General features: G+C 49.3%; 1 long non-coding RNA gene across 2 annotated transcripts; it reads right to left on the bottom strand.

The window, feature by feature from the left end:
• Nucleotides 1-27,410, bottom strand: LOC105868136 (uncharacterized). 2 transcript variants are annotated; one of them, XR_012919790.1, is made up of 4 exons: nucleotides 24,338-27,410; nucleotides 22,317-22,440; nucleotides 2,244-2,341; nucleotides 1-1,084 (listed from the first exon to the last, which is right to left on the bottom strand). It is a non-coding gene; the product is annotated as an uncharacterized LOC105868136 (long non-coding RNA). The 2 variants fall into 2 exon arrangements; XR_012919791.1 differs by having other exon boundaries at nucleotides 22,317-22,437.
• Between the last annotated feature and the right edge of the window lie 359 nt (nucleotides 27,411-27,769).

Below are 27,769 nucleotides of genomic sequence, written 5' to 3'. Positions count from 1 at the left end.
TAGCTGGGTCTACAGGTGTGTGACACCATGCCAGGCTAACTTTTCTATTTTTTGTACTGATGGGGTCTCACTCTTGCTCAGGCTGGTCTCAAACTCCTGACCTAAAGCAATCCTCCTGCTTCAGCCTCCCAAAGTGCTAGGATTACGGGCGTGAGCCACCACACCCAGTCACTGTGATGTCTTTAGAGCACAGTCCTGTCTGTTTCCTACACCAGCTCCTTGGCAGACAAGATGAAGTGGCTCAGAGGGGTGCCAACCTGACCCCCGGAACACCTCTGCCTGGCTGGCTCTCGCCACCACCCTTCCAGACCTGGAGGAGTGAATTGTTTTTCTGTGGTGTGATCCCTTTTCCCTGCTCTAAACAGAAGACACTCTTAGGAGCAGAAGCGAACGAAGTCCCTAAGGGTGACCCCCTGCCCTGCAACAAGTGGGCAACCATGGGGGGTCTTTATGTATTTATTTGGGGACACATTTAAATTTGCTTTAAATATTTCTTTGGGGAAGGGGATACCACACTTCTCCACAATGAAGAGAAACATTTTTTACAGGCCAGTAGTCTTTTATTTTTTTTTATATATATACCAATGACGCTATGAATTCCTAGGGAGCATGCTCCTTTTTCACTGGTTCTCACACAGCGTGCTTCTCTGGGAGGAGCAGGCTGAACTTGGGTTCCTTTCTCTCCAGCTTCCTTCTCTTTCTGATCGTTTTCCTTCACATACTTGAGGAAGCTGTAGAAGCTGTCTCAGCTCTCAGAGTGGTTAATATGCTCAATACGCACGTTAATTCATTTGGCAAGAATCTTGCCCTTAACTTTGTTTACAGCAATGCCAACAGCACGCTGGGTCACGGCATAGACTTTTCTTCCAGCTTTGCCATGGTGACATCTGTGGGGCATGCCTTTTTGAACAGTACCCATTCCCTTGATGTCGGCAACGTCACCTATCTTGTAGATTTGTGTGTATGTGGCCAAAAGAGTAACCCCATGTTTTCTAAAAGGCCTAGAGAACATACAGCAGGAGCCTCTCCTCTTTCCCTCTGTGTTTGTTATTTTGGTGAATTGCTGGGAGATGGTGGTTCCAGCCTAAAGGAGGGGATGGGCATCTTTAAATGTGGTGCCATTTATGTGCCAGGATGTTCTTAATCTGCCCACACTACACAGCCCTCTTCCCACGTCCAGCTCTGGGCAGATCAAAGAGGCCCTGCCCTCAGGGTGCCACCACGCCCAGCTAGTTTTGTTATTTAATTTTTCCTAGAGAACATGGTCTCTATATGTTGCCCAAGCTGGTCTCGAACTCCTGGCCTCAAGTGATCCTCCCAGGCTGGCTTCCCAAAGTGCTAGGATTATAGGCGTGAGCCTGCTTCTTCTGCATTTTCTCCTGGGACTTTCCTCTCTCTGGGCAGCCCCTCCACACGCACTGCTGGGGCACCCTCACCCACCCAGCTCCTGCCCTCATCCAGGGCCGACTGTAGCTTTCCCTGGTCTCATATGCACCTGCCCTGCTTAGAGATGAGACCACGTGGGCACCAGAAAGTCCTCTCCTCAGCAGTCCCTTCTTGTTGGGAAAATGCTCTCCAGAAGGGCCCTGGAGGAAGGCAGGGGAGTGCCCCATGGGGTGGGGGGGCTACAGATGTCCCTGGCCCTCACCCGCACCTCAGGCCAGGCCGCAAGAATGCATTATCTTGTGAGGCACATGCACAAGAAACCTTATGGTTCTTGACATCTAATTTAATCTAACTTAATCTATCCTGCACCCCTGGGGGTGTAGGATAACCCCCTCTCAGTCAGGATGGGGGTTGGGGCTAGCAGGAGCAGCCTCTCACCCCAGAGCCAGCACGGACAGGCACGCACGAGTAGTTGCCACCTGGGCTTGGGAACAGGGTGGGGAGGGGTTTTCTGAGAGCCACAGCCTCTCCAGGTGCCTCCTGCCCGGCCCTCTGGAACCCTGCCACCTCCTGCTCCCAGGACCCTCACCCCTCCCCAGTCTCAGGGACCCTCCATCTCTCTGCCTCTTCTTCCCACCAGCATCATCCCCTAAAGGAATTAGATCCAGACGGCGTCCCCAGGTAGCTTCTGGACTTGAGGCAAAGCAGCACAAAAGCCTGGTGACCTGCTTAGAGCACGGGGGCAGGACTAGAGCAGGTAGAACAAAGGTGACAATATCCCCAGGAATTGCCTGGTCATACTGGAATGAAGGAGACCACTGCTCATCCTGCATGTTCGTGTATTCGAAAGTACTTACCAAGTTCCCCCATGATGCCAGGTACTGGGCTAGATACCGCAGATGTGACAGTAAACCACATAGATAGGTGCTCCCTCAGGACGCGTAGAGAGAGAGAACTGGAGGGAGGACAATTATAAACAAGGAAGCAAGTAAGAAGATGATCGCAAACTGTGACAAGTGCTAAGTAATCTGAAGAAGGAACAGAGCAGCGGTCCCCAACATTTGGCACCAGGGACCGGTTTCATGGAAGACAATTTGTCTATAGACGAGGGTGGGGATGGTTTTGAGATGAATCAAGCATATTACATTTATTGTACACTTTATTTCTATTATTATTAATACATTGTAACATATAATGAAACAATTATACAACTCTCCATAATGCAGAATCAGAGGGAGCCCTGAGCTTGTTTTCCTGCAACTAGAGCCAGGGGTCCTCAAACTACGGCCCTCGGGCCACTTGCCGCTGCAGCCTGTCCTGCTTAGCATCCGACTCGTCCAGGGCCCACAGCGCGCATGTGCGGAATGTGTGCCACACTCTCCAACGCTCTGAGGGACAGTGAACTGGCCCCGTTTAAAAAGTTTGCGGACCCCCGGATGGTCCCATCTAGGGGGGACAGGAGACAGTGACTGTAAATACAGATGAAGCTTTGCTGGTTAACCAGCTGCCTGCCTCCTGCTGTGAGGCCCAGTTCCTGACAGGCCACGGACGGACCTCTGTGGCCCCCGGGCGTTGGGGGTGGGAACCACAGTAAAAGAGGATACTTGGGGGGTAGGCAGAATTCACAGGATGGTCTGAGAAAGAGACTCTGAGGGGACATTCGAGCCACAATGAGGGGGATAAGCCAGAGAAGGCACGATGGGAGGGTCCGATGACAGGGTCCAGCAGAGACGTCCAGGTGCCTTGCATGCCAATGCCTCCCTCCTCAAACACCTCAACTTTGCTACAAGTTTCCAGCCCGAAATGTCCAGATTAACCCTTCCAGACTCACTTCCTCTGTTTCCTAGGATCTGGCCCTGCCCCTTTCTAGGCAGAATGGTCAGTTCCTGCCTCGGAGCAGACACTGTGTTGTGCTTTGCTGTGGGTCTGTCCCTTCACCAGGAAGCCCCTTAGAATAGGATCGGGCCCCCGCCTCTCTGAAGCCTCAGTGGGCACCTCGCTGACTGCCAGGGAATGACATACAGGCAGGGACCACTGCTGAGAATGCAGCGCTGATGTCTGCACCCCTGCTGAGGGTGGGTGGGAACCTTGGACTCAGTTTCCTGCCTAGTTGTGGGGATTGCCCACTCTCCTCTCCACTCTCCCACAGGTGGACACGCCGGGGGAAGGCAGGAGAGAGGAACTTCGCAGTGGCAGTGCACATGCACAGAGCAGGTGTGAACTGCCCCTGATGGAGCAGAAGGCTCACTTTATAGGCTTTATCACACCTGTAATCCTAGTACTCTGGGAGGCCGAGGAGGGCAGATTGCTCAAGGTCAGGAGTTCCAAACCAGCCTGAGCAAGAGTGAGACCCCGTCTCTACTATAAATAGAAAGAAATCAATTGGTCAACTAATATATATAGAAAAAATTAGCCAGGCATGGTGGCGCATGCCTGTAGTCCCAGCTACTCGGGAGGCTGAGGCAGCAGAATCACTTGAGCCCAGGAGTTTGAGGTTGATGTGAGCTAGGCTGACGCCATGGCACTCTAGCCTGGGCAACAAAGCGAGACTCTATCTCAAAAAAATAAATAAATAAATAAAATAAAGGCTTTAATGCAAGAGAAGGTGGGAGTTGGGGCAGGTGGGCCTGGATCTGAGGGGGCTGAGCCCAAGGTAGGGGGCTGAGCAGGGGACAACCAGTCCCCAGCTAGGAGGCAGGCAGGGGGCCAGGCCAGAGGGTGTGGCAGAGAGAGAAAAAGAATCCTATGACCTGACTAGATACAGTCCCTGCCACCTCTCAAAAACACTCACCGGGGGGTGGGGGGTGAGTCCCACTTTCTGCTGCCCACCCCCCACTCATTTCCCTCCCTCTTCAGTGCCTCCGGGACCTGCAGCCGAGGGTGGTGAGCAATAGATAAGTGGTCTGGTCTCCCCACAGAATGGGGAGGATCCCTTGGTACCATGAGACCTGTCTCAGATGTCTCACAGCACTCAGCATGCGATTCCTGAAAGTGGATGCCTCATAGAATGTCTGATAACTGAACAGAGGCACGGGGCAGTGACAGGGCTCTGAAAGGTGGGGAATATTTACTTCCATTTTGCAGAAGAGGTAGCTGGGGCAGGAAGAGCTTCTCAGTGGTAGAGCTGGAACTAGAACCCTGTGGGTCTCCACCAAGATGTGGGGAGGGGACCTTGACAGGCCAAGATGGCAGGACTAGTGGGGTGCTCACCCTCACCCTCCATCAGTGGGGTGCCAGGTAGGCCTGACCTTATCCCTTCTGAGGTCCTGGTATATTTTTCCCATCCCTACCGGGCCAATGGTCATAATCAGACCCCCAGTCCCAGAGCAGCCAGGCCCTCCGGCTCTCCAAGCACCACATGCCACAGGCCATTAGGTGGCGCCAAGTGGTCACTCAAGCCCTTTGCAGAGACCGGCAGCTCCTTTGTCTCCCAGTCTCCAGTCCTGCGGGGCACAGGGACACCTCAGGAGCTGCGGGCTGCCAGTGAGGCCTGGGAAGTTTCCTTTGTTAGGAAGCTTCCACCAGGTATCTGCTGAGTGCCTCACGGTCTGTACTCATTAACCCTCTTGGTTTTTTTTCACAATAACCCAAAGAAGAGGGTGGGACAATTGTCTCCATCTTAAGAAGAGAGAAACCTGGCCAGGTGTGGGGGCTCATGCCTGTAATCTTAGCACTTTGGGAGCCCAAGGCGGGAGGATGGCTTTAAGCCAAGAGTTCCAGACCAGCCTGAGCAACATAGCCAGACCCCATCTCTACTATAAAATAGAAAAATTAGCCAGGTGTGGTGGCAGACACCTGTAGTCCCAGCTGCTCGGGAGGCTGAGGCAGGAGGAGCACTTGAGCCCAGGAGTTGGAGGTTGCAGTGAGCTATCCTGATGCCACTGCACTCTAGCCCAGGGGACAGAGTGAGACCCTGTCTCACATATACACACACAAAAAAGAAGAGAGAAACTACTCGATGAGAGGTTAGGTGACTTGGCCAAGGCACTGCAAGCTGTGTCTGGAACCCAAGTCCCAGATACAGGGTCCTGAGGTTTTTGCAAAGGCAGAAGAGAGCCCTGAAGCCAGATTCTTGTGTTTACGTACTGGCTCCATCTCTTGCTGACAGCATGACCTTAGATGTTCTGCCTAAATCTCCTGAGCCTTGGTTTCACCATTAGTGAAGTGGGGATAACAGCCAATCAATGGTGTTCCCATGACTGGAGAGCTGGGGTTGGGCAGGGACCTGGTAAACCCTCTAGGTCTGCGGTCCCTAACCCCCAGCCATGGCCCAGGTACCAGTCCATGGCCTGTTAGGAAAATAGGGCCACAAATCACCACCTGAGCTCTGCCTCCTCACCCCGCCTCCTCCACCCCTCCTACCAGTTGGTAGAAAAATAGTCTTCCAAGAAACCGGTCCCTGGTGCCAAAAAAGGTTGGGGACCGCTGCTGTAGGTTAGCTCAGATTTGTCTACACTACTCTCACCTGTAGGGGCCACCCCACCTCCTCTCTTGATGGTCTCTGATGAATAACAAAGAGCATTAACAGCAGCCCAAGTAAATGAATGCCCCTTTTCACAAAGCCTTCCTTCCCACCCGCCTCCTGGAGCAGCCCGGCTGTGCCCACCCACCATGGGGAAGGGGAGGGGCAGTCTGGCCCTCTCTGTTTTTTTCCCAACAAACCTGAAGTCCTGGCCCTGGTCAGTCAGCGCATTTGCCATATCTTAGCAAAGCATCGTTGACAACTCTAGGAGCGCAATCTTTAGACTCGGTTTACAGAGGAGGTGGCCAGGCTTGCAGTCAAGGTGGCTGGCCCTGGGTCATGCAGCTGTAAATGGCAGAGCCAGGATGGGCACCCAGGTGTCTGAGGCCTCACCTTGGTGTTCAGGGCCTTTGCACAAAGGATGGAACATGGACCGCTTCCTGGCCTCCTGGCTCTGTCCCAGAAACTCCACAAGCAAGACTCCATTTATGATTCTAAGAGCATCCCCTGCTGGGACACAGATGGCCCCCTGAGCCCCCAGAGTTTTTGGCGGCCAGGCCTAGATGGGGGGGCGGGGCTTAGAAGGTGACCCAGACTAGGAAAGTGGGACCCTGAGAGCCACACTAGCCCTGGGGTTGAGGGCTGAGAGTGACAGCCTGGACTCCTTCCCCTCCTTCTGCCTCAGCCTCTAGGCAAAGGCCCACCCCTGTGGTGTCCCCTCGCTTCCCTCCCCCAGCCGGTGTTGGGTTCAGTAAGCAGAGCCCCAGCTCACCTGGGAAGGTGCAGAGTGAGGAGGGCGTCCAGTTACAAGCTGGGGCTGGGGGAACAGGCAGGGGCAACCCGGGGGCAGGGGCCAAAGGTCTGGGGACTGATGGTGGGGGCAGGTGTCAGGGGAGGCCCCATCCCTGGGCTCCTAGCCTCGCTGAACACCTCCCCACTCCTGGGGGCTGCAGCAAAAAGACCCTGTCAGGTATCTGCAGACTGGGACCGTTCGTGGTAAACTGTGAAGGGCTGTGCACACCCCTGGGGAGGTTGTTCTCTTCTTTTTCGGCTCCCTCCTTTCTCTCCTCCTCTGGGATGGCCTCCTCCCCTCCCCCGCCCCTCCGCCTGGGCCTGGGCACAGCACTCCATGCCTATTTAAGGCAAATCTCCTGATCTTCTTTTAAATAACATTCAGTCCTAGCAGAGAAGGCAGAAGGCCCTGGGAAAGGGGGGGAGCCCCAAATATCTCATGGTGGAGGAGCAGGTATGCACTCCCCCTCCCAAAGTGAGCCCTGGGAAGGTCCTCATCCCACCCCCTCGCTCCCCCAGCTGGGCTGAATGCTGTCCCTAGGCTTGAGGAAAGAAGGGGCACAAGCAGGTGACCAGCAAGGGCAGGGGAAGGCTCTGAGGGAGGACTGACATCTGACCTCACTGCCCACCCGTGTGAAGGACGGAACATAACTGCTCTTTGTTAGAACCGGAGGCTCAGAGAGGCCATAAGACCTGCCTGAGGCCACACAGCTAATGAGTGGAAGGGTCTGAAATTCAGGCTGGCAGGCTCCAAGTTTAATGCTTTCTCTGCTTTCCCACCAGGTCTCCTTGTGGCTGGTGCTGTATGGGACACACGACAGAGCCTCTGTTCAGGACGAGGCATCATTCAAAGCCCCCTGTCCATACCCTTCCTCTCCCGGCATGGCTCCCACGCAGGCTCCTGCCTCCCTCTTCTGCTTCCCCTGCTCCTGGGTCCCCAGCCCAGTCCGCTCCCTCTCCTGCTTCCTTCCACCCCTTGCCCCTTCCCATCACTCCCCCAGGTGGCTGCCTCCCCTCTCAGCATCGCTAATCCCCCTGTGGTCCTCACATGACTGAGACGCCCACTCCAGGGTTCAAAAAGAGGGTCAGGGATCTTTTACAGATCATGTTGCCTCCTCGGGACCCAGCAGCTCACTCCTCAGGCATGTGAGCCCTGCTGGGCTGGCCCCACCCCCGTCAGGCTGGACTGGGGGGCGGGGCGCAGAGTGAGGAGGAAGCCCTCGCCTGGCCTGGCCTTCCTCGGGCCACTTAGAGCTGAAAGAGCCATGGTGGCCAGTTGGTCCAATGGCCCATATCACAGATGAGCAAACTGTGGCCCAGGGGATGGGAGGGAAGGCCCTGGGGCCCACAGTGAGAGAGACACTGACCTGGGTCTCAGTGGGACCCCTGGTAGCCTTGGGTAGGGGCTTGATCCCTGGGGGAGGAAGGTCTGTTATAGGAGGAAATGGAGCCACTTCCAATGTTAGTGCATGGGGAGGGAGAGCTCTGTGTTTAACGGGGTGTCCTGGAGCTTCTCAGGGTCTTTCTGGCCTGGCTCTACCATTAACCAGTTGTGTGTCCTTGGGCAAGCCCCTTTCCCTCTTTCTACAGTTTCCTGCGTAAGGCGGTGGTTTCCATAGATGATCTTTGAGATCCTTCCAGACTCCTGCATCTCCCACCAGCCCAGCCTCATCCTCCCACACCTGTTTCCAGGCTCCTGCCCTGGCCCAGGCCTGCCTCCCAGCCCACTGAGATTGCTCTAGTAGTCTCTGGCCTCCGCTGTCTTCTCCACTGATAATCCACCCACACGTCGCCCAGGTAACCTCCTGAGGCCTGGGAACCTTCCACGGGCTCCCACCACAGCCTCCCCAAGAATGGTCCGCCTCATCACATGGTATTTAGCACATGCCTGGGCCCTGGGCTCAATTTCCTCATCTGCCACGCAGCAATAATAGCCCCTCCCATGGAAGTTCTGTGGTGTGGACACACAGTGGGGCACACTCCATACCCGATAGCCTTGGGAAAACGAGGATAGCTTGACCGGCATTCCCAGCTTCTCCCCGATGGAAGGAAAGGCTGCCCACCCCACCCTCGCTCTCCTTCATCCAAAGTGGCCAGGTCCCCCAGGGCTTGGTTCAAGTCCTATTCCCTGCTGGAGAGGCCAGTTCCCCTCTGTGGTCCTCTGAGACGTAGCCTGCCCCTCCTGGAGCTCCTAAAGGGCTGGACTTCCACTTGCCAGCCGTCCTCCGCAGCTCCCCCATCCTGTGGGAACGTGGCACGGGGACTCCTGGAGAACCAGCTGGCAGGACACTTGCTGAGAGAGCGGCTGGGTCTTGTGGGCTCAGTTCCACAGAGGCTATTCCCCCTTCCTTCTCCCAGGGCTGGTTTTTTTGTTTTGTTTTTTTTTTGAGATAGAGTCTCACGCTGTCACCTGGGCTAGAGTGCCATGGCGTCAGCCTGGCTCACAGCAACCTCAAACTCCTGGGCTTAAGCCATCCTCCTGCCTCAGCCTCCCGAGTAGCTGGGACTACAGGCATGTGCCACCATGCCCAGCTAATTTTTCTATATATTGTTAGTTGTCCAATTAATTTCTTTCTATTTTTAATAGACACAGGGGTCTCACTCTTGCTCAGGCTGGTTTCGAACTCCTGACCTTGAGCAATCCACCCGCCTCAGCCTCCCAGAGTGCTAGGATTACAGGCCCAGGGCTGTATTTTTTTTTTGAGACAGAGTCTCACTTTGTTGCCCAGGCTAGAGTGAGTGCCGTGATGTCAGCTTAGCTCACAGCAACCTCAAACTCCTGGGCTCAAGTGATCCTTTTGCCTCAGCCTCCCAAGTAGCTGGGACTACAGGCATGCACCACCATGCCCGGCTAATTTTTTCTATATGTATATTAGTTGGCCAATTAATTTCTTTCTATTTATAGTAGAGACAGGGTCTCGCTCTTGCTCAGGCTGGTTTGGAACTCCTGACCTTGAGCAATCCTCCCGCCTCAGCCTCCCAGAGTGCTAGTATCACAGGCGTGAGTCACCGCGCCCAGCCCCAGGGCTGTTTTTGACATGGGATCTTTGACCTTCAGAAACATCCTCACTGCACAAAATCCCAAGTATGTGCTCAGCAGTCTATATTTAAATCTCAGTTTCTGTTTTTTTAGGGTTTTTTTTTTTTTGAGACAGAGTCTCACTGTGTTGCCAGGGCTAGAGTGCTGTGGCGTCAGCCTAGCTCACAGCAACCTCAAACTCCTGGGCTCAATCGATCCTTCTGTCTCAGCCTCCCAAGTAGCTGGGACTATAGGCACGCACCACCATGTCTGGCTAATTTTTTCTACATATTTGTCCAGCTAATTGCTTTCTATTTTTAGTAGAGACGGGGTCTTGTTCTTGCTCAGGCTGGTCTCCAACTCCTGAGCTCAAGCAATCCGCCCGCCTCGGCCTCCCAGAGTGCTAGGATTACAGGCGTGAGCCACTGCCCCTGGCATAAAATCTCAGTTTCTTTCTCTGTCAAAAGTAGAGATTTGCAACAGAAGCTTCCCAAGTCCTTTCCAGTTCAGTAAGTGCTTACAGAATGTTTTAAATTTACAAAGTATTTTTCACCTTATGGAGCCAACCTCTGTTTAGTCCTGCAAGTATTCTAATAGTTGCCATTGGTCATGCAAGTAGATCTGGAACTAGAACGAGGGAGGATGTCTCTCCCCAGTGGCAGACAGCTCTGAGATGGGCGGGCAAGACCTGAGGGCCAGCCTAGGGGCCAGGGCGGGACATAACCCTTGTAGGCAACGCGTCATGGAAGCTTGACTCTGGCTTCCAGCCAGTATCCGGTTCTATGGGGCTGTGCTGGGGCCCAGAAGCCTGGGTCTGGAATTCATCAGCCCCACCTGTCAGCCCTCCTCTGGCCAGCACGCAGGGGCTTTTGGTTATCACTCAGCAGAGTGTGGTTGAGGGTGAGCCGAATGTGGCCTCCCTTCCCTGCTGGGGACCTCAGAGCAGGAAGCTGTGTTCCAGACAGCCAGGTACCCCCCAATACGACTGAGCTCCTTTATGGGACAGGCACTGTGAAGTATGCAAAGACCTCATTCATCCATTTATTCATTCAATAAATATTTATCGAACACTTATAGCGTGCCTGGCCCTGAGCTGTCTCCAGGGAATCAGACAACAATTCCTTCAATATTCTAGTAGAAGAAGCCGTAAACAAAAGCAGAAACGTGATGGAAAATAAAAGAGAGTGATTCTCTTTAAACAGAGTAGTCACAGAAGGTCTCTTTGGAGCTGAAGGAGGAAGTACAGCTAGACAGAGCATCTTAGACAAAGGAAAGAGCTTGTGCAAAGGCCCGGAGACATGAAAATTTGGAGTGTTTGGAGAGTTACCCCAGTGTAAGCTGGGTACACAGCAAGCTCTCCCTCAAGCCAGCTGAACAAATTAATAAAAGATCATAAGGATTTCTGCTTCTAGCCAAGATGACTTACATTCCTACCTAAAACAACTAAAATACCCCCCAAAATATATGAAACAATAGTTCTTAAGACACTGAAGCCCAGACAATGAAAAATAGTCATCTCTGAGTCATTTCAGTCATCCCTGAGAGTCAGAAAATAAACGAGATGAACCTTATAAATGTCCCATCCTATTGCCTAAAGAAAGCTTCCAGACTGGAGTACAGGGAGAAGGAAAACAGGTGGAGTCCAGCCGTCTTCCTGCATCAAAAGGTGAAGCTGGAGGCTGGGCATGGTGACTCATGCCGGTAATCCTAGCACTTTGAGAGGCCAAGGCAGGAGGATGGCTTGAAGCCAGGAGTCTGAGACAAGCCTGGACAACATAGCAAGACCCCTACAAAAAATAAGAATAAGAAAAACTTAGCTGGGCTCAGTGATACATGCCAGTAGTCCCAGCTACCTGGGAAGCTGAGAAAGGAAGATCAATTGAGCTCAGGAGTTCGAGGTTGCAGTGTGCTGTGATGCGCCACTGCACTCTAGCCTGGGCTACGGGGCAAGACCCTTTCTCAAAAAAAAAAAAAAAAATGTGGAGCAAAACAAGTGGCTAGAGTTCTCAAGGCATAGAACCAAAAAGGAGAGAGCTACACAGAGAGACCTCTGGAACTCTATCGATGGTACCTCTTCACTAGTGATTCCTCTCAGTGCATGCATGTGAGGTAACTACCAGAAACGAGGGTAAGAACCACTCAAAAGAATCAGAGAGAACAATCCTTGGAGTTCACACAAGGCTGGGAATAGCAGTGATTCCTACCAACCAGAATGGAAACCTCACAATTAACAGGGCACTGAGTAAAGCACTCAAGAGTTTTTGGCTCAGCAGTAAAAACTAAACACTGTTCTAGCCCCATCTAACAAAAGCCAAATCTAAAGGGACCGAACTATTTCCAAATAACTTTTGTACCTTAGAACAAAGCTCAAGAATATTTATAAGAACAAAAAAATTGGCTGGGCGCGGTGGCTCACGCCAGTAATCCTAGCTCTCTGGGAGGCCGAGGTGGGCGGATCGTTTGAGCTCAGGAGTTCGAAACCAGCCTGAGCAAGAGCGAGACCCCGTCTCTACTATAAAAATAGAAAGAAATTAATTGGTCAACTAATATATATAGAAAAAATTAGCTACTCGGGAGGCTGAGGCAGAAGGATTGCTTGAGCCCAGGAGTTTGAGGTTGCTGTGAGCTAGGCTGACGCCACGGCACTCACTCTAGCCTGGGCAACAAAGTGAGACTCTGTCTCAAAAAAAAAAAAAAAGAACAAAAAAATTCACACCAAACAAAGTAAATAAAGTTCACAATTTCTGGCATCCAATAAAAATTAGCATGTATACAAACAGGAAAAATGACCCAAAATAAAAATAAAAACAAATCAATTTTAATCTACCCAGAAAGTATATATATGATAGAACTAGAAGACACAGACATTAAAATAATTATTATAACTATATTCCAAATATGCAGGAAGATAGAGGAGAGGCTGGCCCACGTTAAGTAGAGATGTAGAAGATACATCTTTCAAAAGACTCAAAGTAGCTGTCTTCTACTCTTCTGCCATGTGAGGACACAGTTTCTCTCTTTTGCTCTTTTGCCTTTCACAATGTGAGGACGCAGTAAGAAGACCTATACCCAAAGCCAGTGCCTTCATCTGGGACTTTCCAGCTTTTAGAACTGTGAGACAATTGGGCCCGGTGCAGTGGCTCACGCCTATAATCCTAGCACTCTGGGAGGCTGAGGCGGGAGGATTGCTTCATTTCAGGATATTGAGACCAGCTGGAGCAAGAGTAAGACCCCCATTTCTACTAAAAATAGAAAAAAACTTAGCTAGGCAGCGTGGTGGATGCCTGTAGTTCCAGCTAGTCAGGAAGCTGAGGCAGGAGGATGGCTTGAGCCCAGGAGTTTGAGGTTGCTGTGAGCTAGGCTGATGCCATGGCACTCTAGCCCAGGCAATAGAGCGAGACTCTGTCTCAGAAAAAAAAAGGAACCATGAGAGAATAAATTTTTGTTCTTTATAAATTAAAAAAAAAAGATGTAATCCTAGCACTCTGGGAGGCCAAGGCGGGAGGATTGCTCGAGGTCAGGAATTCGAAACTAGCCTGAGCAAGAGCAAGACCCTGTCTCTACTATAAATAGAAAGAAATTAATTGGCCAACTAATATATATAGAAAAAATTAGCTGGGCATGGTGGCGCATGCCTGTAGTCCCAGCTACTCGGGAGGCTGAGGCAGGAGGATTGCCTGAGCCTAGGAGTTTGAGGTTGCTGTGAGCTAGGCTGACACCACGGCACTCACTCTAGCCTGGGCAACACAGTGAGACTCTGTCTCAAAAAAAAAAGCCAGGCCAGGTGCAGTGGCTCACACCTGTAATCCTAGCAATCTCGGGCCAAGGAGGGAGGATCGTTCAAGGTCAGAAGTTGGAAACCAGCCTGAGCAAGAGTGAGATACCATCTCTACTAAAAATAGAAAGAAATTAATTGGCCAACTAAAAATATATAGAAAAAATTAGCTGGGCATGGTGGCATGTGTCTGTAGTCCCAGCTACTAGGGAGGCTGAGGCAGGAGGATTGCTTGAGCCCAGGAGTTTGAGGTGCTGTGAGCTAGGCTGATGCCACAGCACTCTAGCCTGGGCAACAGAGCGAGACTGTCTCAAAAAAAAAAAGAAAAAGAAAAAAAGAGCCAAAGAATTAAAGTTCTAGAGATGAAAATTATAATGTCTGAGATGAAAAATATACTAGATGGATTAATGGAACATTAGAAAGGGCAGAATATTAGTGAACATGAACACATAATAATAGAAAGTATACAACGTAAAACACAAAGAGGAAAAAAAGCTAAAAATAAATTAACGTGTCATCAGTAAACTGTGAGACAACTTCAAGTGGCCTAATATATATGTGTAATTGGAGACCCCAAAGGAGGGAAGGAGACAGAAAAAAGTATTTCAAGAAAAAAAAAAAACAGGAAAATTTCCAAATTTGGTGAAAACTATAAACCCACATACCAAAGATACTCAGTGAACCCCAAGCACAATAACCATAAAGAAAATTCTACTAAGTTATATTATAAATCAAACTGGTTTTAAAAAATGATAAACACCTAGAGAGAAGTCAGGGGAAAGATACATTACAGACAAACAAAAACAAGATGACAGCAGATTTACTGTCAGAAACAATGCAAGTGAGAAGACAGTGGAGCCATGTCTTTAAAATACAAAAAACCCACAAGAGTCAAAAAACAAATTCTCAGCCTGGCCCAGTTGCACAAGCCTGTAATCCTAGCACTCTGGGAGGCCTAGGCAGGAGGATCACTTGAGATCAGGAGTTCAAGGCCAGCTTTAGTAAGAATGAGACCCCATTTCTACCAAAACTAGAAAAAAAAATTAGCCAGGCATGGTGGCACATGCCTGTAGTCCTAGCTACTCAGGAGGCTGAGGCAGGAGCATTGCCTGAGCCCCAGAGTTTAAGGTTGCTGTGAGTTAGGTTGACACCACAGTACTCCAGTCCGGGCAACAGAGCAAGACTCTGTCTCAAAAAACAAAACAAAACAAAACAAAAAGCATGAAGTCCTGTCATTTGCAGTGACATGGATGGAACTGGAGGTCATCATGTTAAGTGAAATAAGCCAGGCACAGAAAGATAAATATCACATGTTCTCATTTATATGTGGGAGCTCAAAAAGTGGATCCGATATAGGTAGTGAATAGAATGATGGTTACCAGAGGCTGGGGAGGGATGGAGGCTGGGATAAAAAGAAGTTGGTTAAGGGGTACAAAAATACAGTTAGATGAAAGGAATAAGTACTAGTGTTTGATAGTACAGTAGGGAAATTATAGATAACTATGCTTTATTGTGTATTTCGAAATAGCTAGAGTAAAAGAATTATAATGTTACTAATAGAAAGAAAAGATAAATGTTTGAGATGATGGATATCCCAATTACCATCACTACACATTGATCACGCCACATTGTATGCAGGTATCAAAATATCGCATGTGCCTTAAAGTATGTATAACTATTATATATCAATTTTAAAAATGACAATAAAAAAGAAGGTAAAAGAGGAGGGAACACTTCTCAACTCATTTTATCAGGTTAGCATTACCCTAATACCAAAACCAGACATAGACATCACAAGAAAACTACAAACCAACATCTCTTATGAATATGAACACAAAACTCCGAACCGAAAAACTAGCGAACTGAATCTGACAACATAGAAAAAAAATTATACTATGACCAAGTGGGATTTATTCCAGGAACACAAAGCTGGTTTAACATCCAAAAATCAATTATTGTAATATACCTTACCAATAGAATAAAAAAATAAAAATAACATGATTATCTCAATAGATAATTAAAAAAAGCATTTGACAAAATCCAAAACCCATTCATGATTTTAAAGAAAAAGTACTTAACAAAATAGGAATAGAAAGGAACTTCCTCAACCTGATATAAAGGCATCTACAAAAAATACCATACTTAATGGTGAAAGACTTGACATTTTCCCCCTAAGATCAGGAACAAGACAAGGATGTGTGTTCTCACTGCTTCTCAACATTGCACTAGAGATTCTAGTCAAGGGAATTGGGAAAGAAATAAAAAAAAAGTATCAATATTGGAAATGAAGAAGTAACACTATCTCTATTTACAGATGACATATTATATACAGAAAGTCCTTAGGAATCCAAAAACAAAAAATACTATTAGAACTAATAAAGGATTTCAGCAGGGTTGCATATTGCATAATACAAGATCAATATACAAAAATCTATTTTATTTCTGTACCCAAATAAACAATCTGAAAATAAAATTAGGAAAACAATTTCATTTATAATAGCATCAAAAAGAATTAAATAATGGCTGGGCACGGTGGCTCATGCCTGTAATCCTAGCACTCTGGGAGGCCGAGGCAGGCGGATCGCTCGAGGTCAGGAGTTCGAAACCAGCCTGAGCAAGAGTGAGACCCCCATCTCTACTATAAATAGGAAGAAATTAATTGGCCAACTAACATATATATAGAAAAAATTAGCCGGGCATGGTGGCGCATGCCTGTAGTCCCAGCTATTCGGGAGGCTGAGGCAGGAGGATTGCTTGAACCCAGGAATTTGAAGTTTCTGTGAGCTAGGCTGCCGCCACGGCACTCACTCTAGCCTGGGCAACAAAGCGAGACTCTGTCTCAAAAAAAAAAAAAAAAAAAAAGAATTAAATACTTAGGAATAAATGTAACAAAAGAAGAACAAAACATACTCTGAAAACTTAACTTCTTTTTTATATATATATTCTTACCAGCAGTATATATAGCTGCTTACCATTCCTACCAGACCTCACTTAATTTGGTGTCAGTCTTTTTAATTTCAGAAATTCTAATAAGTGTCCATAGTTTTATAGTTTTACATTGAAGTCTATCATTTATTTTTATTTTTTAATAGACAGGGTTTTACCCCATGGCTTAGGCTGGAGTGCAGTGGCATGATCATAGCTCACTGTAGCCTCGAACCCCTGGGTTCAAGTGATCCTCCTGCCTCAGCCTCTCAGGTAGCTGAGACTACAGGTACATGCCACCCTGCTTGCTATTTTTTCTATTTTTTGTAGAGACATTGCCCAGGTTGTTCTTGAACTCCTGGCCTCAAGTGATCCTCCCACCTTGGCAGGGCAAGATGTGAATTCCAGTGTTTTGACTCCAGAGCCCTGACTTGTTCCCTATCCAAGGCTAAAGCTAAGAGGAGAAGGTTGGTTGGTGGGTGCCCCGCAGAGATGGGGAAGGGAGAGAAGGCGCTGAGGTGGATCTCTGAGCTTCTCTGCACACAGCAGCCTCCAGAGGAAGTCTGCTCTCAACCCTGGCTCCACATGCCCAGAGACCACCTCAGAGCGGTGCCACGGACCTCTCTCCTGACCTCTAGGCCCGCAGCTCCAATGGCTTGTGGGATCTTAGAGTCAAAGTGTGAACTCACCAGAGTCCTGCAGAATGTCAAAGAAACCTCAGGACCCATGTCAGCCACCTGAAGATAACAACACTAACTCCTAACAGTAAAAGCATGCGTATGGCTGCTACTGAATACAGTACAGCACCAAGGTCTTGAGCTGAGCGTGGACCACACGGTACTGCATCCCATCCTCACGGACACTGTGAGGTAGACATTGTTACCATTCTGACCTTATAATTTTGGGAAACTGAGGCTCAGATATTCATTTATTGTCCAAAGTCACATAGCTGATAAGCACAGACCCACGTCTATCTGACGACAAATGAACCATAACCAGGGCTGGGCAGGAAAGGCAACTGGAGAGCTAAGAGCTGCAGGCCTGCCCCCTGCTGGGGCACAAAAGGGAGCAAACACCCCTCTGAGGAGTGAGGGTTGGGGTGGGGGGGAGGGCTCTTTCACTTTCAGCCTATGGGCTTCTGAGCTGTTTGAAATTTATATAACAAGTATATATTTTGGCAGCTGGAAAAATTAAAATACACAGACCCTTTAACCCAGCAATTACACTTCTAGGAATTTCCCCATAAATAGACGCATATGTAAAATGACACAGGTACAGGGCTATTCAGGGCAGCCTTGTTTAAAACAGCAAAAAGACTGAAAGGACTCTAAGTGTCTGTCAGTAGGGGCAGGCTGGACGAAGCAAGACATGCACAAAATGGAACAGTATGGAGATGTTATAAGAAAGAACATAACAAGTCTGTAGATGCAAGTGCAGAACAATCTCTAAGATCTTTGCTAAGTAAAAGAAACAATGTATATGTGATGCTACCATTTCTATGAAAAACTATACATACAAATGTTTATAATGCTTAGAATATCTCTGGAACTTGTACCAGTTGCTGGGGGGACAGTGTCAGGAGGTGAGGGAGACTTACTGGTCAATATTCTTTTTTTTTAAAATTGAGGGAAAATTCACATAACATGAAATTATCCATTTTAAAGTATACAATTCAGTAATTCACAGTGTTGTTCAACCGCCACCTCTATCTAGTTCCAGAACATTTTCATCTCCTCAAAAACAAATGCCTGTACCCATCAGCACTCACTCCCCATCCCCTGTCCCCTCATCCCCTAGCCACCACTGAACTGCTTTCTGTCTCTATGGATTTGCTTATTCTGGACATTTCATAGAAATGGAATCATACAACATGTGACCTTTTCTGTCTGGCTTTTTTTTGGTTAGTATGTTTTTGAGGTTCATCCACGTTGATCCTTTCTATGGCTTATTATATATTTCACTGCATAGCTATACAATACCTCATTTATCTATTTATCAGCTGACGGGCAGTTGCAGTGTTTCTACCTTCTGGCTATTATGACTAGAGCTACTATGACATTCGGGTTTTTGTTTGAATACCTGTTTTCTTTTTTTTTTTTGAGACAGAGTCTCACTGTGTTGCCTGGGCTAGAGTGCCTTGGCATCAGCCTAGCTCACAGCAACCTCAAACTCCTAGGCTCAAGGGATCCTCATGTCTCAGCCTCCCGAGTAGCTGGGACTATAGGCACGTGCCAAAATGCCCGGCTAATTTTTTTCTGTTTTTAGTCATTTGGGTAATTTCTTTCTATTTATAGTAGAGACGGGGTCTCGCTCTTGCTCAGGCTGGTCTTGACTCCTGAGTTCAAGCAATCCTTCTGCCTCGGCCTCCCAGAGTGTTAGGATTACAGGCGTGAGCCACCACGCCTGACCTGAATACCTGTTTTCAATACTTTTGAATAGGTAGGTACCTAGGAACGAAACTGTTGGGTCATACGGTAATTCTATGCTTAACTCTTCTTTTTAATTTTTTTTTTCCTTATTTATTATTAATCATTTCAGTGGAACAAGGAAGGATATGCTTAACTCTTTAAGGAACTGCAAATCGTTTCCAATATTCTTTTGTACCTCATGAATTTTATACCATAAGCAAATATTAACTCCTCTCAAAAAAAGAAAAATAGGCCAGGTGTGGTGGTTTACACCTATAATCCCAACACTTTGGGAGGCTGAGGTCTGAGGCCAGGAGTTTGAGATTAGCCTGGGCAACATAGCAAGACCACAAAAAAATGAAACAGTTAGCCAGGCGTGGTCATTCATGCCTATAATCCCAGCACTCTGGGAGGCTGAAGCAGGAGTATGGCTTGAGCCCAGGAGTTTGAGGGTTACAGTGAGCTATAACGATGCCACTGTACTCTAGACCAGGTGACACAGCAAGACCTTGTCTCCAAAAAAAAAAAAAAGGAAATTAGCAAATATTTATCTAGATGATTCCTGGAAGAGAACTGCATTTTGGACTCTAAACCTCAATTCAGATCCAACTCCTTTGTTCCAGGAGTGGGATATATGGAGTCCTGGGTTCAAATCCCAGCCTGTCAGTTACAGCTGTGCTCATCATGCAGGTTACACAACCTCTCTATACCCTAAATGTAAAATAAGAAAAAACCATCTCCTGGATTAGCTGTAAGAGTTAAATAAGCCCAGGGATGAGACAGACCTAGCTCTGTGTCCAGCACAAACTGCTTTACTAGCAGGGTGTGGGAGACATCCTCTTCTCTCCTGGGATCACTGGTCTTCAAGCCTTCCCACACACACTGCTCTGCCTCCCTACGTGCTCAAGGTGCTCCCAGAGGCCTGGCCTGCTGGGCAGATCCACTTCCCAAAATATTTCACCCATCCCAGTACAAACAGCCCAGAAGAGGGGTCAGGTGCCAGGAAAGGGTCTACTGTTGGCTAAGGGCTCCCCTTGGACAGGGAACAGGGGTTTGCTCTATGGAGCTGTGGAGCTTAGGGCTGTAAGGTGTGGAGGAGTTGGGCAGAACCACAGGGAGACAGATTTGAGTTTAACTGAAGAAACAACGTATATTTTTAATTGAGAATGCCAGGCACTGTGTCAAGCACATCCTACACATCATCTCATTTGACTGCTCACAAACTCTATGAGAGGGACAGGTACTATGCCCACCATTTTACAGATGAGAAAACTGAGGTTCAGAGTCCTTAGTCACTTGCCCAAAGTTACAGAAACAAATACAAAATGTAGCTGGGTTTGAATCCAGGCCTGTTTCAGTCCAGAACTTGGAAGCGTAACCACTGTGCTAAGAGGTCAATGGCCAAGTACTGGGTAAATGTTACTGATCACTAATCAAGATCTGATAACAGGACCCGGAGCGGTGGCTCACGCCTGTAATCCTAGCTCTCTGGGAGGCCAAGGCGGGCGGATTGCTTGCGGTCATGAGTTTGAAACCAGCCTGAGCAAGAGTGAGACCCCGTCTCCACCATAAATAGAAAGAAATTAATTGGCCAACTAATATATATAGAAAAAATTAGCCGGGCATGGTGGCACATGCCTGTAGTCCCAGCTACTTGGGAGGCTGAGGCAGCAGGATTGCTTGAGCCCAGGAATTTGAAGTTGCTGTGAGCTAGGCTGATGCCACAGCACTCACTCTAGCCTGGGCAACAGAGTGAGACTCTGTCTCCAAAAAAAAAAAAAAAAAAAAAAAGATCTGATAACAATATACGGCGGCAGTAGTATGAGCAATCTGAGGTTGGGGTATGAGTAGCATATCCCTGACTTCAGACAGAAGCTGGATTAGCTTTTGGTGGAGATTCCAGTGTTTGGTGCAGACAGTTGGATTCCAGCCCTAGGGTTCTAGCTGCAGGGGTATAAGGAGATTTCCAAGGCCTGCCCCCAGAGATTTGGATGTTGCTATTCTCAGATGGGCCCCAGGAATCTGTCGTTTTCAAAAGGCAATTCTGATCCGCAGCTATGTATGGGATCCACTTGCTTGGATGACCGACCTCTCGGGCATAGTTTTTACGATCTGGGGTGCTCTAACACCCACAACTGGGGAAGGTTTCCTTTGGGACAGGCATTGTTCTCTCCCCTTACTGCTTCCTAAAATCCCGAAGGTCTTGGAGAGAATGAGTGCACCCTCCCTTCACGGGCACTTCTCCACTGCTCCCTTCCCCTCATGGGCAATAGGCTCTTCTGGAACGGAAAATAAAAGGTAGTAAAGAAGGAGGCATAGGATGGCACTGCCACCTTCAGCGTGAGGGTAGAGCCAGCTCACCTTCCCTCCTTGCCCCACCCCACTTCACTCCATGCAGAGCCTCAGTCCCCAAAAGACTGTCACTTGCCCCACTGCACCATAGTCAAGTGTAACCATTCCTATTTTAAGTCCCTTGGTCTTTCTTGGAAAGTGCCTGGTGGAACACTTTCTTGGAAAGTCCCACCCCCAGCATGCTGGGCAACTCTGCAGAATTTGTCTGGCCTAGGGACCCCTCCCAGGCTCTGAGAGGCCAAGGGCTCAGGCAGGGAAGCAGGCCAGAGAGGCATTCTCAGTGACCTTTGGTTCCCTGGGAAGGACTCAAAACCAGTAAAAGTTTAGCAAGTGCCACTGAATTGTTGCCAGAACTTAAAATCCATTTTTTTTTTTTTTTTTTAAAAAGACAAGGTCTCACTCTGTTGCTCAGGCTGGAATTCCTGGGCTCAAGCCATCCTCCTGTCTCAGCCTCCTGAGTAGCTGGGACTACAGGGGAACACCATCATACCTGGCTAACTTTTCTTTTTTTCTTTTTCATAGAAACAAGATCTTGCTATGTTGCCCAGGCTGGTCTTAAACTCTTCAGTTCAAATGATCCTTCTACCTCAGCCTCCCAAAGTGCTAGGATTAAGGCATGAGCCACCCCACCTGGCCCTTAAAACCCATTTAAAACACATACACACACGCACACACACAAAGAATTTTTGGAGGATAAACGATAACTTGAAGGATCCATGTAAAAAGATTTTGATTAGTTTTGTTTTCTCTTAGAAAAAAAATTTCTAAGCCACCTGTTTTGTTTTTTTTTTTTGAGACAGCGTCTCACTCTGTTGCCCAGGCTAGGGTGAGTGCCCTGGCGTCAGCCTAGCTCACAGCAACCTCAAACTTCTGGGCTCAAGCAATCCTCCTGCCTCAGCCTCCCAAGTAGCTGGGACTACAGGCATGTGCCACCATGCCCGGCTAATTTTTTCTATATATATGTTAGTTGGCCAATTAATTTGTTTCTATTTATAGTAGAGACGGGGTCTCGCTCTTACTCAGGCTGGTTTGGAACTCCTGACCTCCAGCAATCCGCCCGCCTTGGCCTCCCAGAGTGGTAGGATTACCGGTGTGAGCCACTGCACCCGGCCCCACCTGTTTTTTTTTTGTTGTTGTTTTTTTTTTTTTTTTTCCCCACCTGTTTTGGAAATTAAACAGAGACTATGAACTCAGTACCTTGCCGTATGACCTTATGTGAGTGGATTTCAGCCGCCGACCCTCAGCTTCTCCATCTGCAAAGGCCACTGGCACCGTGGCTGCCTAGGAACTGGTTGGTGGAACAGGGCAGAGGCCCTGGCTGCTGAGAGGGAGGCAAGAATAGGGAGCTCAAAGTCTGGGCCAGAAACCCGTGGCCTTCCCAGACACCCCTTTAGGGCTTCTCTGTGGTGTTTTTTTTTTTTTTTTAATTTTTAAAAAGATTATTTATTTATTTTTTTATTTTAGCATATTATGGGTACAAGTGTTAAGGTTACTTATATTGCCCATGCCCCTCCTCCCCCCTCGAGTAAGAGCTTCAAGCATGTCCATCCCCCAAATGTTGCACATCTTACCCGTTGTGGTTGTATACACCCATCCCCTCCTCCCCCCTCCCAATACCCGATAAATATTACTCCTATATGTCCTCTGTGGTGTTTTTTAATCCTCTGTACCCTCCCCATTTAGGTTCCCGGTATTCTACTCTCTCCCCTCTTGGGGGAGAGAAAAAGTGGTCATTGACATGTTAGCATAAAATACTTCTCTCGGGGATTTTTTTCTTGGTAACCTCACCCTTCCAATCATTCAATATTCATTATAAAACCCCTTTGCTAGGACCTGGACTGGGCATAAAGGATTCAAAGATGAAAAAAGATACCATCCCTACTCTCAGGGAGTCCCCCACTAATTTTCAGCTATGTGGTAGGATCAGAAGAAATAACATCTTTCAGGGGAGGGGTGTAGGAAGAAGACATTGCCTTTCAGGAAGGCTGAGCATGACGTTCCCATTCTATTCCTTTTTTTTTGAGACACAGTCTTGCTCTGTTGCCTGGGCTAGAGTGCTGTGGCGTCAGCCTAGCTCATAGCAACCTCAAACTCCTGGGCTCAAATGATCCGTCAGCCTCAGCCTCCCCAAGTAGCCGGGACTACAGGTACATACCACCATGCTTAACTCAAACTCCTGACCTCAAGTGATCCTCCTGCCTCAGCCTCCTAGAGTGCTAGAATTATAGGCATGAGCCACCGCACCTGGTCCTCCCCCTTTTTTTTAAAAAAAAAAAAGATGGGGTTTCACTTTGTTGCCCAGGCTGATCTTGAACTCTTGGGCGCAAGTGATCCTCCTGCCTCAACCTCCTTAGTAGCTGGAACAAAGGCAAGTGTCACTGTGCCTTCCTTCCCACTCTATTCCTTTGCTGATTATCCTCCTGTTGACCTGGAGCTTTGAGGCCATCAAAGAACTTTCAAAGTCATAATCTCATTTAATACTTATGGAAGCCTGAGTAATACTCATGAGAGCCTGAAAGGTGTCTCTAGTTTTACCTTAAGAAAACAAAGCCTTAGAGAGATTAAACTACCTGCCTATGGTCACACAGGTTACTATGGTCACCTGGATGCAAAGTCAGGTCTTCTGGCACAGCTACTTTGGAAATACTGTTTGTCTTGGATTTGAACTTGGGATCCAGGTTCACAATGTGGCCCAGAGTAATGAAGGCCAGAGAAGGGACTTCTCAGGGATTTTGTGTTGAAATGATCCAGTTTCTGATCTCGCCCTGCAAACTAGTAGTAGGACCAAGGGCAATAATCACAATCACCATGAGTTCTTACTTATCTTACTTTTTTTTTAAATTAATTTATTTTCTTCTGCCAGGAGACTTACTTATCTTACTTAATACATCCCTACAATTGTACACTTATAGCCCCATTTTACAGATGAACTGATTGATACTAGCTGGCAACTTGTCCAAGGTTAAAGAATCAGAATCCTATCGCAGGGCTTTCTCATGCTTTTCCACCACTCATGCCATCCCCCAGTGGCTAGTCAAGTTCCCCTAACACTTCTGAGCCTGTTTCCTAACCTATAACGAGAGACAGCAGGAGCAATGGAAGGATTATGTGAGATGGATGGCGCATTAACTACTTGGGGCAGCAACCTGCCCCCTTTCCCTTCGGAGACCTCTTACACCCAAGCGGAGCTTAAACCTATATGCACCAAGAAAATATACCTTAGATACAGCCCATCCTTTGAGGCTCCAGGGCACTCTCTCTATGTGCCTTCTGATTTCCCAGCTTTCCTGATGGTGGGGGTAGCTGAGTCAGAATGGGGGTAGGTCCTGAAATAGCCAGGTCACACCGTCAGGATGCTTGGGCCCAGGGCAGCATTTCTTCAGAGTGAGGTCACCTGACTCTTTTCCCTATCCTATGAATGAAATACCAAAGGATGACGTATGCACAGTAAGTCAAAGAGAAGGGGCTAAGGGCACCAGGTAACTCAGAAGCCCCAGGCATGGTCCAGTATCATTTCAACAAAGGTTTACTGAACACCTACCACCAGGAATGTCCACCCTCATCAAGCTCTTGGCTGGAGGCCAGGGGGCTGCAGACATTTAGGGGCTCTACTCACTCAGCACGGTTTATAGACACTCTTTGGAATCAGAAAGCTTCCCATGTGGCAGGTGAGCCATCATAACAAGGTATCCCCAGGCTCAACAGAACATAGAGAAGGCACTCTGAGAGCACAGAGTAAGGAGAAAGGGTGCTGGGGAAGGTCAGGATGGGGGCATGGGGGTAGTGAGTGGGATTTTAGACAAAGGGAACAGCAATGTGAGAAGCTCAGAGATGAGTGGAGGGACTGGGGAGGGAGGAGAGGGACACTGAAGAGACTGCTAGAGACTGGGCTACTAGATCACAGTTAGGGGAAGCAGAGATCAAAGTTCCCACCTTCCAGGTGTCTGCCAGACTTGTACACCCCAAGATCCCCTCTCCAGCTTCCTTTGCATCAACCCCTGGGTCAGCACCAATGGGTACTCACGCAGGTGTGGACCAGAGCTTTGCATTTATATGATCTCCAAATCCCTTTGGGGTTGGAGATTCTGCCACTCCAGGGGCTGTGGGGATCACAGGGAGGGATAAGATAGTTGTCGCCTCCAAAGTACTTAAGGGCTGGTCACACATATGGGAAGCTTCCTGAGGCATTAAGAATGCCCATGTAAAGTATTGCTTTTATGAAGGCAAAAAAGAAAAAAAACAAACTGGAAATAATGTAATGTCTAACAAGAGATAGGTTAAATAAATAATAGCAATCCAAGAGAGGTTAAGCAATCATTAAAAATTATGACAGAAGAATTCACAAAGAAATGCTCATGAGTTTAAGCTTTAGAGACAGAGTCTCGCTCTGTTGCCCCGGCTGGAGTGCACTGGTACAATTGTGACCACAGCTCCCTGCAGCCTCAAACTCCTGGGCTCAAGTAATTCTCCTGCCTCAGGCTCTTGAGTAGTTGTTACTACAGGCACATGCCACCACCACCAGCTGTTTCCTAAACTATTTTATAGCTCCCAGTGTTCAACAATGAGCATCTATTGCTATTATCATCAGAAGAGTAATAAACATTATTTTTAAAAGCATCGTCAGCTTCTTCTGATGAAAAATACAGCGATGTGGGTCAGTTGTGGTCTCTGGGTCATTTATTACCTCTTTGGGCCTTGGCTTCCCCATCTATAAAATAGAAACCAGAACCGCAAGATGCAAGCCCCTTCCCCTTTGAAAAATTCAAACTAACCATTAGGGGCTACCTGAGTTTAGAAAACTGGCCAGGCTCCTCCTCCTGGAAAAACGCAGGGTTGAAGCAGGATCTTGAGAGAAAGAAAGATTTGGATTCATATAGGGGACAGGGAAGGGAAGGAAGGAGCGCAGGAAGAATATTTCTGGGGAAGGTGGAGACAAATCACATGGGAAGATCTATTCTAGAGAGGGGAGAGGTGGTGGGGGTGTGGACTGAGTCCTGTAAAGGACGGTGGGGGTTACCTGAGGATTCACAAGGATGGTTCTGGAGGTACCAGAGGCTGGAAACACGTTGGACACTCTGGGTAAAGGCCTGATTCGTATAGGACACAGTCCCTTCATACTAGGGCACGAGCCAAGTGTTGGCAACGGGGGCTGGTAGGGACACCAGGGTGCTCCTGGCCTTGCCACCAGCAGAAAGTGGTTCCCCAGTCCACAGCAGGTGCTCAAATATTATTTACTAAAGGAATGACTGTGTCCTGGGGAAAGATATTGCCCATCTGTAGGCCTCAGTTTACTTACTGAGATGGCAGGTTTGGATGGAGACTATAATTTGGATGGAGACTAAGCCACAGCACAGCGCTCCGGTACGGTGGTGCCAGCCCCATTCAGCAGGCTGGCACCCTGCGGTTCTGAGTCATGAGTCCCCGGTCTGGGATCCTAACTGGTGGGTGACTGCAAATCCAGCTTTTCCGAGCCCACTGACGCTGCGCTTCTCTTCCAGCCTAAAGCCCAGGTGGCTAAGCCAGGACAGAAACAGGCGCCCGGCGGCGCATCACAGCCGGTGACGCCGGGCCCCGCAGGACTTTCCTCACCTCTCGGCAGTGGCTCCTCAGGCCGGACGGCACCTCGGGCCGGGATCCCCCGTGGGCAGCACGAACTCGGGCGGGGGCGCCGGGCGGGGCCCATCCTCAGGCGGCTCCGCAGGTTCCCGCGTAACCCGAGGTGGGCGCGGGCGTTCGCCAAGCGGCGGCCGGGGCAGCCCGCGTCCGCGCGGCTTCCAAACACAAGAGGAAAAGCAACTCGGCGGCCGCGCCCTGCAGACCACCCGGCCCGAGCGTGCCCGCCTCCCCAGCCCTCGGGCTCGGAGCAGGAGGCGGGGAAAAGGTGTTAGGTCAGGGAGGAGCGAGAAGACCCAAAAGCCGCGGTGTGCGCGGGGCAACGGGACCTTCTCGGTCATTCGAAATACTCCCTCGCGGGGAACGGCCACTGGGGTCCCGCCCTGAGTCCTATTCGGTGACTGGGAGCGGGAAGGGAGTCTGAGATCCCAAGTCCCACCCTCTGGGCTGGAGTCTGAGGCCAGAGAGGGGAAGTGATTTCCTCAAGGTCACTCAGCAAAACGGTGCCGAGCCAGGCCGGAGCCCGGTGTCGGCCCAGCCCCCGCCCCCTCCGGCCCCCAGCAGCTCTGCGTGGGGGAGGGGAGAGCGCGGACCCGGACTGGGCGACTGAATTTGGGGGTGAAAAGAATGAGCTGGGCACCCCAAATCCCCGGAGCGGGAACCCAAGGGGAGCCGACCCCCCGGGAGCCCTGCTGCGGACGCCCCGCGCGCGGGACGCCGGGGCGGGGATGCCGAGGGACCGCGGGCGCGGGGTGCCGGCCGCCGGCTCCACCCCCGGGGGCGGGCTGGGACGGCGCGCGGCGCGCGGCCCCTTTAAGAAAGTTCGCTGGGCGAGTTTGTCAGAGTCTAAAAACTTGTCGCGGAGAAGGGAGTGGGGGAAAGCGAGGGAGAGAGCTGACCCAAGGCAGAGGGGCAAGGCCCGGGCGGAGGCCGGCGCGGCGCGGCGGCCGGGGCGAGCCCGCAGTGGGCGGCGGGGATTGGCTGCGCGTTCCCCCGGAGACCGCGAGGGGGGCGGGCGCGGGGCTGGCCGGGCCCCA

This window comes from Microcebus murinus, chromosome 6 (genome assembly GCF_040939455.1).
Source record: "Microcebus murinus isolate Inina chromosome 6, M.murinus_Inina_mat1.0, whole genome shotgun sequence".
NCBI lineage: Eukaryota > Metazoa > Chordata > Mammalia > Primates > Cheirogaleidae > Microcebus > Microcebus murinus.
The sequence above is the reverse complement of the archived record's forward strand: the minus strand, read 5'-3'. Positions and strand labels throughout refer to the sequence as shown.